Source organism: Dicentrarchus labrax, unplaced genomic scaffold (assembly GCF_905237075.1).
Source record: "Dicentrarchus labrax unplaced genomic scaffold, dlabrax2021, whole genome shotgun sequence".
In the NCBI taxonomy this organism is placed as follows: Eukaryota; Metazoa; Chordata; class Actinopteri; family Moronidae; genus Dicentrarchus; species Dicentrarchus labrax.
The window spans coordinates 4758544-4773476 of NW_026136709.1; the positions used below are offsets into that span (position 1 = coordinate 4758544).

General features: G+C 42.6%; 1 protein-coding gene across 2 annotated transcripts in view; it reads left to right on the forward strand.

Moving 5' to 3' along the window:
• znf438 (zinc finger protein 438) overlaps positions 1-14933 on the forward strand; it is a 49337-nt gene that overhangs the window by 18936 nt on the left and 15468 nt on the right. For both annotated transcript variants that reach the window (XM_051411340.1, XM_051411342.1), the window contains exon 2: positions 12208-12304. The gene's annotated coding sequence lies outside the window, so the exon portion shown is untranslated. The remainder of the gene's footprint in view (positions 1-12207; positions 12305-14933) is intronic.

A 14933-nucleotide genomic window follows, 5' to 3' on the forward strand; every position in this document is an offset into this window, starting at 1 on the left:
CCTGCTCGTGTCGAGTTGCACCGTTTCCTGTGTGGTTCCTGTCCCCAAGACTTGTCCAGGTTAAACAGCGGGCACACGATGACCCGGGTGAGGGGGTGAGGGGTTTGTGGCAAGGGGTGGTAGGACGAACACGTTGGGTCGCCTCTCTGCCCGATAGTCAGCCCCAAGCTTCCTTCCTGGCCTCGTTCCCAAGGGCATACTGGGAAACCTGATTTTTTTTTCCCCAAGGCCTTTTCCATGACGCGCACCTGGAGTGAGACCAGGTGGACTGCCAGTGATGAAAATGATAATATTACTACTAATACTTTAATAGCAGCACATTTGCAGACTAATTTTGAGAAAATTGTCTTCATCCCTCTGGTGGAGTTCAGTTCTGAAGAGTCATGCATGCAGGCATTTTATTAAATGTCATTCCTTACAAAGAATTTGGTTCAGGGGTAGTTGCTGCCGTCCCCACCTGTATGATCTGTCCTTAAAGCCAGTCCGTGTTGCCGTCTAGCATTTTAAAGTTTCTCACTCCTGACAGATTAAGGGCCCCATCTTCTCTGCGTCCATGAATACTGTCTCTAGATGGTGACTGTGCTAAGTCCCTCAAATTTGGAAACAATGTGGATCATGTCACAGAGATTTAGTGGTGATGTCGACGGGCTCGCGAGGATTATCTGGATGTATGAGATTTTGTTGGTTCTCCAGGCTACAATGTACTGACTAATGTACATAGAGACAATTTACAGGCTGTTCCGAACTGGGTATCAGTGCTATTTGTTACTCGCATAGTGTAATCCACAGGGAGTAAATTAAGTACTTGGGTTTCTTCCTCAATCAAAAATGAGTAATAGGATATTTTTGAAAAGTTAGCCCAACTCAGACTTACGATGCAAGTATATAAGCTTTAGTGGTATGATAAGATAAAATAAGATATGATAGACTTTATGGACCCACACCTTGTTACAGCAGCTCAAGAGTGATAAAGTGATGGTAAATGTGGTGAATATACATAAAATAGCAGGTATGATAGAAGAGAAAAGGTTATATACACCTTTCATATAATACAGGTGATGTCACATAACAGTGTTTGATTGACCATTGCACAGAACTGATTGCACAGATTATTGTGTGTGTAGAATTATACAAAAAATAAACATGAGGAGGTACTTGCACTGTGTCAATAAATCTAATTGCACGGGAAAAACTGCACAAGTACGTGTAATTTAAATGATATATGTATAGGAAGATATAATTATGTAAAGGGTATGTGTATAAAATGTGCATATATAATATATAATAAATAATAAATAGGATGTATAACCAGAGATAAATATATGATAAATAGTGCATCTGTGATGTTGTAAGTGGTGAGTGATGTGACAGAGACAATGAACAGTGCTACATTATGTCACGCTGGTGTTAAAGAGTCTGACTGCCATCAGAACGAAGGACTCACTCATTTTCAATCATTCTCAAACTCTGGTCAGTGAGACCCTAACGAGGACAGACATTAGGAGAGTTGTCATCAAAGTTCAAATTTGAGCCTCCCCTTCATACCTTGCAGGTTGTGGGCTGTTCAGTCCAAAGATGAGCCCAGAAGCAGAGAGAGAGGGAGGGAAAGAATAAGTGAACTGTGTTTGTCAGCTTTTTAAACCCTGAAATTGATTCTTCTTCTGCGCTCTTTATTCTAATGACAAGCTAATCCCCCGCTCCTGTTTCCCTCCGTTATAAATAGAGCCTCTTATTTCCCTGCTCCGCTGTGCGCTGCTGCTGAAAATTAGCACTCATGATGAGTCTGCGCTCTCAGCAATCAATTTGCCACACTAAGTCCCTCCAAAAAGGTTACCTGTGGCAACTGAGCCCCGGTCACGTAAATTTGCCTCTCCTGCCAATTTTTATTCAGCTAGTTAAATAAATGGCTCCGTCTGGAGAGTCAGCTGAATGAAATGTCAAAATATTGATGTTGAATAGTTAGGCGATTTCAGGGCATTCGTCTCAGGGAGAGGAGGGTAGTTGACGGAGGTGTTGCACAGGAATAAGGGGGGCGTGTCAGCCCCAGGGCAGCTTTAATGATATTAGTAGAGATCTGCTTATTTATGAGGCTGTAAGTTATTCATGCTCAGCGCTGGCCGTCCCTTACAGTTAGGTGGGTTTATTGCACAGAGCTAAGCAGTGCTGCTACCAGACTGCCTGATACTCAAAAACTTTGTTCATCATCTCCTTTAATATCTGGTCATTTGGATCATATTGGAGGGTTTGAATGCTGCTGCCTGCTGGTCCACCTTGCCTCTTACTTGTCCTCAGTGTCTGAGCTGTAGAGGAATGCTGCCTGCTCCCTCTTACAGGTTCAGTACCCTTAAAAGTGTCTAGTTTGTGAAATGTGTCTGACCCTGTCTAAGGGCAAAAGTGTGTATAGCTGTTACTAAATGTCCAAAGTTGAATGTGGTGTAAAAAGCCTGTCTCCCCAGTGTCTCTCTCCAAGAGCTCTGTGGACTACGTTCCCACTGCAGGCACAAGTGGCCCAGATCTGATTTTATATATTTTTTGGGCTCTTATGTGACCTCAGTGTGATCAGTGATATTACAATTCATGTGACTTTTACGTCAGTCTTGATCGACGTTCGTCATGCAAGTCACGTCAGGACTGTGACCTGTTCAAGCCGGAATCTGATATGGGCCTCATTCCAAAAATAATGTAATCAAATCAGATCTGAGCAGTAAATCAAAATTGAGCTCTGAGGTTTGCAATGTGAACTTGTAGTCTGATGCAATAAATTATCCGAACACGGATGAAGGCTTTAGTATACTTCGACAAAACAGCTTGTTCTTGGTTTGAAAGTCCCCTCGCGCCTTGCTGATGTCAAAATTAGATGGGCTGTGTCCGACAATTTCTGTGACTTTCGTATTAGCAATTGGCCATATGTGCATAGGTGAGAAAGTAAGCAGGATTTAAACTTTTCTAATCCTTTACACAACTGTTTAGAGTGTACAACTGAGCAGAACACTATGAAAGCCTTCCAGGAGAGACTGAAAGTGTGCGTGGTTATCCCCATAGTTAAACAATTATCACATCTTGCAGCTGGGTCCAACTATAAACACTTTTGCTTTCTGATGTGGTCGGGCAACGCATTGTACAAACTAGTTCTTTTTTAGTATAACTTGAAGGGAAAACAACCAATCAGAGCTGAGAAGGATAGTTGATTGTTGAATCTTATTCCCAGGGCATCAAATAGCGACTGTTTGGGTTGGTGGCTTGAAGCTTTGGGACCCAAAGCGTTGTTATTTGGCCTTTTATTTAGGCCTGGTGGATTCTTCAAAATCCCATTAGGAGCACTACAATGAGTCAGAGGAACCTGATTATTTCACAGATTATCTGTCTCATGTACTATAAAGTGACATTTTTAGAAAATATGACAAAAAGTTTTTTTCATAAAGTTACCTACTGCAGCTTTAACAAGATACTATGCAGTGCCCCGACCTGGGAAGAGATCTCACATGTTTTTACCAGCAAGGCCTTGCAGTGATGTGACCTACCAAGGACTGCCATGACAGACTAAGGACAAAAAATTGGCATTGGACTTCTGACCTTCTACACTCTCCCTGTGACAAATGCAAATGCATATTTCCCCGTCAGGCAAACACAAAACACTGCTCCTTTTTATAATTGAATATTTTAAATCCAATGTCATTGAAAGTGTATTCCAGTCAAGAAAAATTATAAAATGTTATGAATATCGGTGATTCCTATTTTACAGAGGTTTCAGTGCAGAAATGCAAGAATGTACTTACATGTGCTGCATATTATTTAATTAGATAATATATTTCAGTTATTTTTCACAAATTTTTTTGTTACAGCTCAACTGTAGAAATCTGGTTGTTTTCCCCATTTTTAATAGATTCTGAGAAGGCAAACAATATTAACAAACCAGAAGGAAATCACATTTTTAGGTCGTCAAAGTGGTTTAACCCTGTTTTTGAAAAGTCATGAGAAAGTTGTGAATGCTCTGATATGCAGATCCCTGGTAAAAGTGAATGAAACTCAATGAATAAATCTTATTTGCAGATAATTATTTTCTCATCTGCCTTCAGTCATAACATTGATGACTGTGGAACCCTATGATAATGGCTCCATATTGTACTGTAAAATACACCCCTGGATTCAGTGGAGACACACACACACCACCTCATTGTGTGTTTGTGTGCTCCTGGTGTCAACTGGGCAGGTCTGCCGTGTGTCTGGCAGGCTACGGGGTCTCTGGGTTGCTCTGATAGCGCTTGTTCCTTTGAGGCCCTAACATGCTGTGGATAACGACACCAGCTTCATCCAGAGTCTGATCTCAGGCCAGCGCGAACTGATCCAACGTTTCAGCTGCCAGGACCTGGGCAGGATAAAGATACAGCCGTGGTTGATTGGTTGAGCACATCATCAGACGTGTAACACGGGTTTGATAGCTGATGATAGCTAACCAGTCGTCCCTGCTCTAGCTCATTGCTGGCACACAACGATGCCTGGATGCGCCCTCGGAGAATGAGCCCACCCTTCTCGTCTCCCTCGTCTCCCCTTGATCTGCCTCAACTGGCTCCTCTCTACCCACAGTTCCCCTCTGTTCTTTCTGTGCCTCTCCCCCCGAAACCACCTTTCTTCTTCGCCTTCTCCCCCCTCCCAGTTCCTCGTCAGATCCACAGGGCCAGATTTTTATCGCTTTTCTGCGAGTCCTGCGAGGGGAACCTTGAGGGTCTCAGTGGGATCAATTTAAAAAGGAAGCGCTTGTCTCTCCTCCTCTCCTTGGCCCTCTTGGCTGATTGGGTCCGCTCGCCAGGAACTTGCAGGCTTTTGATCTCAGCCATCCCCCCTCCTGAAAGCCCACCACCCACCCCTGCTCGAAGTTTTTGTCAGAGCTTGGCTCTAAAAAAAAAAAAAAAATCTGTTCCACTTTCTGAGAAATGTGGGCCCCATCCCCTTTCTCTGCACCTGTGAGAGACGGAGTAAAAGTTTTGTAAACCCACTGGGTGGTACTAACAATCTATGGCGTGATTGACTTCTCTTTGAAGATGTGAGAGCGATCTGTCTCTTCAGGTGGAGGTACGCTGAAGAGGACTTGTGGTCCTCGGGCAGCTCGCTCGAACAACTGGTGAGAAGCTGCTGGGAGGTGCAATGCATAATTCACACAGCGTGGGGAGCGGCTTGCTCTGTTACAAAGAGGAGAAAGGCACGAGGTGGTGCCTGGGAGCGTTCCCATGCTGAGCTGTGTTGAAGGTGCTCCCTCCTTTGTACGACATGAAGGAACAGTGACCCTGGAGCAAGAGGGACTACATAAGACTACAATAACTGACTAGGGAGCGCTCTGTCCGGGGTTTCATGTTTTTGTTGGAAACCTAGAGCGCTGTTAAAGGATAATTCTGCTTTATTACAACTTGGGTCTGATTTTAGGACATAATTCCGATCGGTTATGTTGACATTGTAATCTGGGAACACAATAACATTGTTACAACGGAGGGCCAGAAACATGAGTGTTGAGATAATAGGACGGGGTTTAAACAAGACAGTTTAGCACCTGTTATTGCTACTGGGACATATACCAATTCCTAACAATACTCCTTTTCACTACTTTTTTTCTGCTTTATACAGCTATATAAAAAAATCCATCTAACTTTTAAATCTATTTTATTAAATAAAAGTTACATGAGGCATTTTCGCTGTGTATGGATGGATGTCGTAACATTTTATCAACACAACTGCTTATCTTGATGAACTAACACCCAATAATTACATAATGGTAACAAGCATTCATTTGCATTTTCATTTTCAAATTACTAATCATCATTTGATTAAAATATGCGCTATATTTGTATGGAAACACGGCTACTGCCATTTATAAGTTGGGGAAAATGAGTTCACGGGTATTGGATCTGTACTCCGGAGTTGGGGTAATGGATTCTGTATCACCGTAGAAGTTGTATCGGTGCATCCCAAGCTTACGGTTAACTTGTGTTTGTAGCTTGGTTATAACAATACACTGTTAACCTAACAGTCTCCATATGGTAATCTAAAACATACCAGTGGTTGAGGAAGTTGGGACTAGGAATGGTCTGCGGGCGGAGCAGTCTGCATATGTGTGTTCTGCTTGTTCATGAGGTGTTACAAAGATGTAACCACACTTTAACCGTTTTTTTTTTCCTGTCTGTCTGTCGTGACTTCTGCTCTGCTGCCCACTGTGTGCGGGGTGGAAGACCTGAGGAGGGAAAGAAAAGAGAAACCCAAGACTACCATATGTGATATGTGAAAATTACACTAGAACCATGTTTATTGTAATGCTTGTCTCACTCCTTGGGTTCCTTAGTACACACAGATGACCCCAAAATACAGGTTTCTACTGATTTAGAACCCGCCCCCGTTCGAAATCCATTCGAGAACCACCTATGAACCTTTTTTTTTAATACTTGGTAGTACTGAAGCATATTGGTACCCATCCCTTATCCTCGATAGAATGATGGCCAAATGAATGAAAATAGGTTGTAATAAATGCAGCAATGTGTGAAATCTCCTCAGTGCATGATGTGAGCTTGTTGTGTAGTATAACTGGTTTTCTGAGGAATGGGCAGTGGAAGCTTTCTATTGGACAGGAGCCAGGCCCCATCACCCTCCTCCTCCTCCTCTTTCTCTTCTCTCTCCTGCCAGTTCACTGGAGGTCAAACAGGAGTTTTTCTTGTCCTACCTTACTGACCTCTGGTCTCTTGGGAAAACTCCAGTCACGACTCAGGATTAAAATTCCTGGTAAATTTAGCCAAACCAGGCCACGGGTTCTGGTCTTTTGTTTTTTCAGGCCATATCAAAAGAACATCATCTTGTTTCTTGCCCGTCTGATGGAATACTTTCCTCGGCTGCTGCAGCGTTCAGAGGGGACCTGGAAGTTTAAGGTAGTTCGCTTGCAAGCGTCTGTTTCTGTGAAGCTAATAGACCCCTTATTTTCAGAGCTCTTGGGTCCCTCGGTGATGACATCATCTGTGTAGTTGTGCGCTAATTGAGGTTTAATGCTAGAGTAGAGAGAGCAGGGCTGTAATTTTCCCGCCCCGGCCTGGAATAGAGACGACAGCTTTTCATGTGGTCCAGGCTAATTTAGGTTGCAGTGCTGCAGCTGTGGGACACCTCACACTTTTGTCCTTCTCATTCTGCCTAGAGATGAAAAAAATATGGGAAAAGCAACTTGTTTATAAGGTAATATAAAGGACTTTGACCATGCCCAATCTTAGACACACAGTAGAACTGATAGAATGAAGCATAAGTCAGTAAACTGTTGGTGAGACATTTGAAGACTTGGCACGTTTTGTCCAACGAGACATGGGAATTGGGCTTTAAAAGGGTTTTGGTAAAAAATGTTTCACTGCCTGTTGCAAAACCACCAAAGTTCTTAGGTAAACCTTGAAGAAATAAATCCTCCCACCACCTCCTGCCTGAAGACTCATTCTGAATGTAAAGCAGCATATGTCAGCGCAGCACAATGTGGTTTATATAGGCCTACGTAGGTGGAGGAGGAGTAAGAGCGTGAGGAAGAAGCAGCTGTAATACGCAGAATGGCATTTGGTGTGTCATTATGATTGTGTGTCCACAGAGCCTGGGCGTAATGACATTCATCCTCCCATCCAGTACGCACACACAAACACGCACGCACACCGACACAAACACAGAGCTCTACCTGCTCTTTATCCCATCCGCCATATCAGGGGCTGTGTAAACATCAGGCCCGTTTGAAGTGGAAAGCCTTAATCACAAGTGTAATCATTGACATTGCTAGGTGGTTGCTGGCCTGAGAGAGGAGGGGCGGACAAGGTTTACCATCAAGGCCTGTAGAGACGCCTGATAGCAGCAGGAGACAAGACGATCAGTTACGTTCTGTCTCTCTCAGTTTAATGTCACTTTTTACGTTTTACTTCTGAAAGTAATATTACAGCATCAAGTAACTGCTAATACCGAAACCAATCTCATACAAATGATCTTTGTTTATGTATATTAAAGGACCAGCGTGTAGGATTCAGGGGCATGCATAGAGTGGTAGAGTTTCAGATTGCAACTACTGAACACCACTCGCGTCTATATTTGAAGACCTGGGAACGAGAACGGGCTGTGAAGTGTGAAGGAGAGAATACAGTGGCGGCAAAACTCGCGTAAATTGCTCAAGCCCCTCGGGGGCCTCAAAAAGCGCCTGTTGATAAAAAAGGACAAATGATACAAATACTCTATAAACCAGTGTTTCTCCAACCGTTGTTTTTATCTGGGGGCCCACTTTCTGACCCAGTTCATAGTGAGAAGAGCAAATTTGTGCATAAATGTACATTGCTGAATTTATTTTTTTTTACTCCCATTTCTGCATCACGTCATATTTTCTTGAACAGGTAAAGCAGCCATTTTGAAAATTCCTTCTTTCAGAATGTACACTCACTTTATAAACAAGACAATTTAAGTGCATTTAGCAGTTAAGAATCTTGTTTCTCCATCATGAGCACAACAATGCATACATTTTAAATACTTTATAAATGAGAAAAAAACATGTGCATTTAGCAGGAGAAGGAACTTCTGAAATGTATTTGCAACCAAATAAAGCTGGTCTAAGCTACCTGTATGCAGACTATCCGATTAAAGTGACGACAGTTGTATGCTGTGATTTTAACATAATTGGACCTATAACTACCAGCATATTTAGTCAAATTACATGAATATCTATATTGTTGACTTATCAACACTGTCTTTAATGTTTGATCAAGGCCCTCAGTTAGCTGTTAGCTTCCTGGTTTAACTATGAAGAGCGAGTAATTGCATCATTAAGTAAAAATTATGTATACATCTCATTGAGATGATCAACTAAAATAGATAGCCCTTCTCCAGTGGCTTTATCATTTATTACTGATGTAGGTCCATTACACACAGAATAATGGGGCGTACATTACATCCTGACCTGCTGCCTTTTCCTTTATATTTTGCCGAACTGCAATAGCGGTGGCTGCTAGGCTTCAGTTTAGTTGTGGATTCCAAATCCAAGTGTTTGAGGAAAATAATTTAATAGTGCGTAGACCGATTTGTTGGCTTTCACCACCAGCGCTGCTGGCTTGATCTGCAGCGAGAAATTAGCATTATAAGGCTCACTGCTCTATTTACGGCTTTTTATAGCACAGGTGGCTAACCCCTGCTGCAGGTGGCTTTGAAATAACCCTTGTGGTGAATCTGCAGCTTGTACAAACATGTCAGTTTGTAAATTTGAAAATGATTTCTACACAAATGTGTCATGACATATGCTAACATGCAACATTACATCATGAGATTGATGTTCAACACCTTGAAGGACATGTTATTGGTGGTGGAAGTGATTTATCATTTAAACCATAGAATGATGTGTTCCCAGTATGATGGTCATTCACGTAGAAATGCAGCGCAGTAGCAGTGTTACATGTGCAAACTCAAACAGAAGCTTGTTGGTAGCAGGATGCAGCGATCAGCCCTCGTGTGGACGAGTTTGTGAGTGAAAATGAAAATAAGCAGCAGTACATGTCACTGTGCATCAGTGCGTCTGTAATGTACAGTGGCCTCAGGGCGTGATTTAGAAATGAAAGAGCGTTTTGTGATTAACTCTCAGCGCATATCACACACACACACACACACACACACACACACACACACACACACACACACACACACACACACACACACACTGATCCCATTGTAGCGGTCGGGTCTAGCTGGCCTCTGCCTGGGCCAAAGCCTGTTAACTCCAATTCAGAGCGTAGAGGCTGGTAATGAGCACTGTCAGAGTTGACATAACAACCTCCCGCTCTGGGGCCGAACACTGGAGTCAGACAGAGAGAGAGAGAGAGAAAGAGAGCTGGTTCTCTCTATGCCGCGTTGATCCTGGGACTATCTGCAAATTAACCATTGAAATTCCCAGTCAGGTTCAGCTGTGTTTTGGCCATTGGCTTGGTATTTGCCCGTGCCCTGCACTGTAATGTGAGGCATTAGAGTGCAGGGCTCTAATTTCTCTTTTAGATTTAAATGCCCTTCTCTACAAACTGCCTCACTGCAGTTTTCAAGTATTAGAAATGAGGTTTTATTTGAATGCAGTTTGGTTTCTGACTTGTAATTTCATATTTAAATAAAAGTTATGCGTATATGCATGAATAACCATAGAATAATTTTATTATTGCGTACCCTAATTCACCTTGAATAAATGTTTTCTTAGTCATCCCATGAATACAGTTACATTATACAAACGTTAGCTTCTCCTCCAGGTTAATCTCCAGAACACTTGTTTTCTTCACAATAAGCATTTTTCCTCTCCGGCCCCATCCCAGCTCATTACAATCAGCTTGTTTAGAGTGGATGACTTGCTGTGTTGTCTGATTCGAGTTCAGGCTGTACAAAAAAAAAAAAGCACCCGCATTCCAGCATCTCGTGTCCTGAACTCCCGTTTCTCAATAATTTATCCAGACAACTAGAATGATTATTCTATGAATATGCACTAAAAATTCCTTTCTTGTGCTCTTTCTCTCTAAGTTTGTGCATGTCGGTGTGTGCTCAAGTGTGTGTGCATGTGAGCAAACGCGTAGCTGTGTGTATGCAGCTCTTCTCCCCCCTGAAACAAAGGAGGTGTCAGGGCGAATTAGCCCCCCTACGACTGAACGCCCAGAGAGCTTAGGGATGCACCACAGGTTCTGCTGAGTCGCACATGAGCCGCGGTGTCTGCCTCTTCCCCTCTGCCCCCCCTCGTGCTCGCCCCCTCTCCACTCCTGAGTTGCTCTAACAAGGTTGTTGGAAGAGGATAAGGCGTGTTAAATGAATAATTTACACAGAAGAGCGCTCCTTATTTATTTAATACGGCTGGATTTGACTGAGTGGGCAGCCTGCGTCCCCAACTGCAGAGACACTGGCTAAACGAGCGCTCGCTTGGCTTAATGGAGGGCCAAAGCGACAGGCATTTAGAGAGAGCAAGGGGGTGCATGAGGGAGCGTTTGTAGGGTGTGCGTGTGTGTTTGTGAAACAGGCCATGCAGAGCCGTGTTAGTGTGTGAATCCTGTCGCTGCTGAATGTACCTGCACCATGTTACAGTTTATACCTTGATGCAGGCAGATCACGTGAGAGAGCCTTCGCCTGTTTCAAAATGCTTCCAGGAATTTGGAATAATGCTCATCCTCCGATGAATGCATTGAAAAACTCTCATTTTGGTGCTTATTTATGGAGCCCCAAATTGATCAATATTAAATAGATCATAGGACATTATGAAATAAATAATCATATTTATACAAAGTTTATTTTATTGACAAAAAAGAACCCAATTCTTTTGTTAATTGTTATTTCAAAGGGCCCTTTTTCCAAAACGTACAAAGTCATGTCACTTTTCATGACAGTGGAGTTGTCGCCAGTGCCCGCCCCCTCACCTTTCAGCCAATCACATCAGCCCTCAGCCCCCCTAACCTCCTGCCAGCAAGCTAGCTTGATCCATTTGGCTAAAACCAAAGAGAAAGACGCAGCTTCTCACGGGGCTGTGCGTCTTTATCTGAGGCCGTTCTAACATTCTCTTCACTGCTGAGGTCACACTGAATGAATTAGGTAGCTGCTGCTGGCCGGTGGTGCTGGCTCTTCACTTTAATGTGGGGTAATAAAACAAGCCCACCCAGCTAGTTAGCTAACTAGTAAGGTACCATGTGTGAATAAAAGGAGAAGTTAGTTATTGTATTGTAATTGTGCACTGTGTTTATGTGCAGGAGCAGCCTGTAGGTGGTAGATTAACACAGACTTTGGCATTGTGTTGCAGTAGCTAAGAGGAGCTAACTGGCTAAACTGTGCTAACAGAGGCTAAAGGTGGGGGGGGGGCGCCACTGTTTTGAAAACTTGCATTATTGAATAAAAACATTTTAAAAAGAACATTTTGAAAAAAAATGTTTACAGTTAAATAAAAAAGATATACATTTACCAATAACGACAACAAAAATAATAATACAATTATTAAGTCGATACTTAAATCAATAATTGAATTATTTTACACTTTAACTGTGTATTTATTTAGTGTACTTTGTTCATTCATATATTGTTTTCTTTATTTATTGGACACTTTGGGGCTCCATACTAATGGCATAGCAATTCTGTTCTAGAGTTTGTGAGTGTTTTTGTTTTTCTCACTTTTTTTCTACTTTTTATATATTTTAATGGTTATTGTTTGTTTGTTTCTCTTTACAGGGGGAGAGTGGAGAGGGGGGGACAGGACCACATCCCGGGCACCACCCAGGAAGAGGAGGAGCGAGGGAGCAGCTGAGGAGGACGGATCATCCAATTGGTAAACACTTAGGTTGGACATGAGTTGTTTGTAGAAGAAGATACACTTAAGGTGTGACAGGAGCAGAAGTACGAGAACCCATAACTTAAAAATATTAAATACATAATGAGCACTGCCTATATTCAACTGAAGCATCAACAAAATAGATAAAAGGTACTAAATACTATAAATAGTAACAAAAATGTCAGGAGAGAAAGTTTTTTTAAATGCACTTGAATCAGAAGTTGCACTTGAGGGGATGCCATTAGGTGCTGGGTAAAGTGTCTTGTGTCTAAAATGGTAGCAGTGTTTTCCAAATTGACTGGATTAGAGACAGTTGGAGTCATGGGAGTGGAAGAATATGTTTGTTCTGAAACAAAGGCAGTGAGTGAATGTCAGTCTTATTCAATAATTAAGCATCTGTACTCGTCTTCTGGTACTGGAGGGAGCCAATAAGACCGCTCCAAACAGTCAGGTTATGACCAAAATCCTCAAGATCCCCTCTGGGACATTTTGGTTTGTCTCCCTTCTGTGTCTCCTCCCCCTCCTCCTCTTCCTCTTCCTCCTATGGACAGAGGCGGCCCTACTCAGCAGGAGCGATACATCGCCACAGTTCCCCTGTGTGTGTGTGTGTGTGTGTGTGTGTGTGTGTGTGTGTGTGTGTGTGTGTGTGTGTGTGTGTCTCCCAGGAGAATGAAATCCCACAGCTCACACTGACCTCATTATAAAAATAGCTCATCTATCCAGCCATCACATTTCCCTCCATTTCCCCTCTCCTCTGCAATCTCTTAGATATATCGTGATCCTGTCTCCCTTCCACTCTCCCCTCTCCGGCTCCTCATCAGTGTTTGCGCTGGACTTAACGTGAGATTAAAAGCTTACGCAAGTCCTTGTAACGGTAAGGTTTCCTCTCGCACCTGTCATTACCAATCTGGCCGTAATCTGGGATCATAAGATGTCTTTTAATCATGAAACATCTCTGAGTAACATTAAAGACGGTGTTTACATGATCTGTTAATGTCTCTTGCTAAGGTTCCGCCGTTATTTTCCCTGGGCGTCCTCTCCTCTCTCGTACCTGGTCCACCACCTCTCCTCACCTCCTCTGCTAGTGGAGCAAAATACCACCCCCCCCATTAGAGTGAACAGCGCTCACGTCTGGTTAATTTAACAGCAGCATCAGTGATCATTACAGTCCAAGGCTGGCTTTGATCCTGCCAGACAGTGTTTTAATAACCCAACAAAGACACCTTAGCAGATGCTCAATTTATGGACTCCAGACAAAGACAGAGACAGACAGACATGAAGGATCCACCAAATCTTCAGGAATGAGAATAGCTTTGAAAGATTTCTGAAGACTTTAAAGGAACAGGTGATTGAGCCTTCATTCTGTATTTCAGTAAAGCCCTGTTTTACATTCATGGTTAAACACACAGTCACCCCTGGGAGCTGTTTATACAGGCGCAGCACTGTTGGCCGCTGAGCCACTCCACTCCGGCAGCTCGGGGTACTGAAGATCTGCAGAAATTATAATTAAAATACAAATTATTATAAATAACCATTACTGTGTTGCAGTTTTCAAAAACAGTTTAAAGTCAACACTTAGGGGAATAAGGGGGATGGGGGCAGTGTGTGGAATGTGACATTGGCTTATAATTTGGGGGACATTGAATACAAAGCAGCATCATTTTTCATTTCTGTAATCTAGAGGATTTAAATTGCAATGGACCCTATAGAATGGGCCTGTGATCAATTGATAGTTTAGTAAAAGTGACTATTAATATTTGTTGTGATTAGATTGTCTTCAGCCCTGCATGTAGATACACAGCCCCCTTATTCAGTTGAATGAAGCCAGTTCTACAGTGCAGCAGGGGTGCCAACGCAGGGGCTCCAGCAAAAACCAGGCTCAACTTTTGCTACACCGCAGCACAATATCTACTGGCAAGGCTCTGCACTGGCCAGTAAAATGCATGCAAGTGCACATTCCAAGTCTACTGTTCACAATCATCATTAGGGAAAGATAAAATAATTGCCCCTGTGCTAACTTTCCACTGTTCTAAAATCCTATCCGAGAGTATTATTATTATAAACCGCTGCTTGTGTTTTGGCAGTCTACAAATTCACGGATATGTTAAACTTCTACTTGCATTTCATCTCTGGTGGTTAGATGCGCTAGAGGCCATGTTTGACCATTGACCAGCTTGTCCAGCCCCAGCAGTGCCCCGGGTTCCTACATCAGTGTATTAACATGTTCAAGTAAGCTTGAAAGAAAATCATTAACAATGTCAGTGCTACTTCTTCCTTTGACTGTCCCACAAAAGCTTAAACATGTCAGTTATAACAGTTTTGTATTTTTCATTAGTTTTTATTTTGTTTTGAATTTTTGTTTTCAATTCAGTTTAGTTTCAGTCAGATACATCCAGAATGTCCCACTTTGTAAAATGGAGTGGAAATACACGGAAGAGTAGCGAACCAAAGCTTCACGAGGTTTTGAAGATCCAGGTCATGAGAAGTCCAGGGATACAGATTAAGTTCTTGCATTTGTGACTGCAGTTCTGTTGCCATGTCACGTAAAACATAGCTTATGTAGAGATTAATTTAAGAAGTGATTTTAAAAGATAATACAATTTAAGGTGCAAGGGTTTTCGAAGTC